Source organism: Hydra vulgaris, chromosome 05 (assembly GCF_038396675.1).
Source record: "Hydra vulgaris chromosome 05, alternate assembly HydraT2T_AEP".
NCBI lineage: Eukaryota > Metazoa > Cnidaria > Hydrozoa > Anthoathecata > Hydridae > Hydra > Hydra vulgaris.
In genome coordinates, this window is record NC_088924.1 from 41,160,960 (window position 1) to 41,164,897 (window position 3,938).

Here is a 3,938-nt window from a genome sequence, read left to right on the forward strand (position 1 = left end):
GGGCGACAACTGGCTGTCGTCCAAATTTAGTAATTGCGGACTTTTTATTTTTTTTAACGACAAATTTTTTTTCAAGAAAAAAAAATGTATATGGCAATGTTTACGCGAAGTTTCCTTACGGCAGACGTCACCACGGAGGGTACCACCGCCTAAATTGTTTTCCTAGAATAGCCCATGCATAATAAGATGATCTTTATATCTACTACTAATAGATACAATGAGCTTAGTCAAAAATTAAGGAAGTGAAAAAATGATTATTAAATGAAGAGATCTCAAAAGGTAACATAAGTCATATTTTGAAAGTAATTTCTTTATTCGTCCCAACATTTGGTATTTTGTGACAAAAAAATTTTTTTTATAAATTTATTTACTGAGATGGAGCAAATACAAAACTCCTAACATGGAACAAATACCAAACATTTATATGCAAACCTCGGAATTAGGGTCGGCATTCGGCAATACCGATCTAACTGCCGATCTAAAAGTGTTTGAGATCGGCAAAAAAATTGCCGACCTCGATTCTATGTCATACGGTAAGACCTTGGTATCAAATTTTTTTTGCCGACCTCAAAAAGATTGAGGTTATTTTTTACTTGTTACATAGTATTTTTATGTTAGTTATTTGTAATTTTTTGTCATGTATTACATGTTAGTTGTAGCAGGTTAATTCTGACCTGTTGGCTCTAAAAATATTGAGATTTTTTAGGAACATATTACTGAAACATATTTCTAGAACAAGTTTATTACTAGAAACAAATATTATGAAATGTTAATGGAAAAGATTACTAAAACATTAGAGCAGCAATGCAAACAAATTGCTTGGGAATATTACTGAGAATGAATCATTGGTACTTATAATAAATAAGGATAAAATAAAAAAATTAAAATTACTAAAAACCATCATAACCATCAGAGAATAAATGCACAACCAATAAAGCCATCATTAGTCATCAGAGAATATAATCATAACCAATAAAAACACCATTTTTTTATATTAAAAAGGTTTTTAAATTAAATTTCTTGATTTTAACTTTTAAAAGTTGTTCTTTTGAAAAAAAAAATTTTTGGTTCAGATCTTCACTATGTAAATGAAAACTATTTTTGTTGTCCTTCTGGAACTGGAGCTTACTGTAGTAAGTAATTTTTTATTTCTCTAATTAAAGCTATTTGTTGGGGACACCGGGGCTAGTTGCAACACAATTTGTTATGTTGTTTTAATTTTTTGGGGGGGTTTTAGAATTTAGATTTTTTTTTTTAATTTTGCAAGATATCTTGGCAATTTATTTATCTAACAATGATAAATATAATATAAAACTTTGTTAACCCACAATAATTTAAAAAAAAGAAAAAAATTATTGCAAATTACCCTTACCGGGGCAAGTTGCAACAATGATTGGGGTAAGTTACAACACAGTATTTTGAAAGCCTTGCAGAGTTCTCATAAAAACTATCATTGGAATTCAATACCAGTTTGTACTTTACAATTATACGCATATGTAGTATATAAAACTAAACTAAAGTAAAAAAATAAAACTTAAAACTAAAAACTTAAAAAGTAAAAACTTAAAACTAAAAACTTAAAACTTAAAAAGTAAAACCCAATATAGTTTTGAAATTTTTAAAATATTTTAATTCATTTAAATTATAAGTAATGTAAAAAACAAATTAAAACAATATATTAAATAGGGATCGCTAGTTTACGGTATACTAAAAATTTAGTATACAGTTTACCGTATAGTATGCCATAAAGTATACTGTAAAGTATACCGTAAACAAAACTTTCTATTTGGCGAAGCCATATTATTGTTTATGAAAAAGTTAACGGTTTACTTAAAAAAAATGTGTTTGTTTTTTTATTAAATGTTTTTGTTTGCGCATTTTAATATAATATTTAATATAAGTTTCATTATATACAATATTAATTTAGATAGATATAAGTTAAGGAGCAGCACAAACAGCGTGGTATAAAAATTTATTGGTATAACACAATAACAAATTAACAAACTAAAATAAAAAATATTTTAAAAATGAATCAAACAAGTAAAAACGAATTTTTAAAACCCAATCCTTTTAAGTTCGGTCACTTTGAAGCTTTGAAAATTTATTTATCACGCTTAAATAAAAAATTTCAAATTTTTTTTTCCTGAAACATAAAGAAAGTTATATTGATAATCGATATTGTGAAAATAAAAAAATGAAAAATAAAAACTAGTAATCAATATTTAATTTAAAATAAAAACATCTACTTTGACTGAACTTTCAATACCATCTCATAAGTTCGGTCGCTTTACAAATACTAATAACGCATCACAAACTTAACGTCACAAATAATGAAAACTAATTTTAAAATGTTGTGTTGTTGTAAAATTACAATATAAATTCAGCTAATACCAGTAACTAAGGCGGGAGTTGCCCAGGGCTCAAAAAAAAGACTTTTTTTTGAACCCTGGGTAGTAGTAGTGAGAAAAAAAGATTGTAAAATTTGAGTTTTGAATGCAATTTTAATATTTTTTCTAAAATGACCGAAGTTACATGGTGACCGAACTAAGGCGATTTTACGGTATATGCTATTAAAGCACAAATTTTGCAATCAATTTTTTCTGATATTACTGTTTTATTTCATTAACAATCGGCTGTATGCGTGTGTAAAAAAACAAAAGAGTTCAGAAAGATGCAGGTCTCCAACCGCAGACTTTCAGATCAAGAAGTCAACGCCTTATCCAAATATGCAAATCGGGCATATTCGTATACATACAATCAATATACTTATTTCAAAAATTATTGTTCTTTTTTGTATTTAAAAAATAATCTTAATTAAAATTGACTAAATTAATTGACTCATTACAAAACTAATTATTGAATATTGTTTTGTCATCAAGCAAGAGTATGTATGCAAAATTTGAAGTAAATCTATTATAAGAAAATGACTCAAAAATTGATTGCAAGATTTGATGCTCACAGACAAACAAACAGACAAACAAACAGACAAACAAACAGACAAACAAACAGACAGACAAACAAACAGACAAACAAACAGACAAACAGACAAAGACGACGAGTTAATAAAAGCATTGACAAAAACACTTTAATTATGATAATAAATAAATATTGTATAGCTATTTAATACATTATGAAAATATAATTATTAAATTATCAGTCAGTCCAGAAATATTTCATAAATAAAAGTGTATATATAGGCGATCCCTAATATTAAACCCATCGTTTAAAAGGCATTGTTGTAACTTAAATGTATATATTAGACGTTTTAATTCAAAATATTATCCATAAAGTCATTAAATTCAATAAACTTTATTAAACATACTCTTTAAATAAATAAATTTTGTTAAAAAAAGGCTTTTTAAGTGATTTATTGCTTCTGTTTTTTAATATCTCTTTAATTTTGCAAAATATTTAATACACAAAATTAACAAACTTATTATAAAAGTTTTATAATTATGCTTATATTTATGTTTTGCACTAATCCATTTTTCTTTTGGAATTTTGTGTCATTTAGTGTCCAACGCTTGCAATTGTAAATCTAAACCTTTAAAAGGTGGGAAAGTTCCAACAATTAAGAAAACTGCAAGTTAGGTACAAGCAAAAAGAATGGTAACGAAGTCATCAACCTATCAACTCTGGAACTCAGAAAAATGTTTTCTTTAATACAATAAATTTCTTGAATATTATAAAAAAAAATACAATACCGCTTTTTTATTTTTTAAGTCCATTTTTTTATAGTGGCGTTTTACTTTTACATTAATTAATCTAAATTATAGTAGCTTATCAACATTGTAGCATAAACATAAGCACATGTTTAGTCATGGCCTACTTAAACTACATTTGTAATTTAAATAGGCCATAGTTCAGCCCAATCTGTAAATGTTAAGGAAATTGCCGTAAGCCATAATTGCCGTAAATGGCAATTTCTTGGAAAACCC

The 3,938-nt window shown here is 26.5% G+C and overlaps 1 long non-coding RNA gene across 1 annotated transcript; it reads left to right on the forward strand.

Annotated features, from left to right (window-relative positions):
- The first annotated feature begins 1,064 nt into the window (after positions 1–1,064).
- On the forward strand, positions 1,065–3,580 carry LOC136080058 (uncharacterized). The gene is made up of 2 exons (XR_010638419.1): positions 1,065–1,133; positions 3,515–3,580. It is a non-coding gene; the product is annotated as an uncharacterized LOC136080058 (long non-coding RNA).
- Positions 3,581–3,938: the final 358 nt, after the last annotated feature.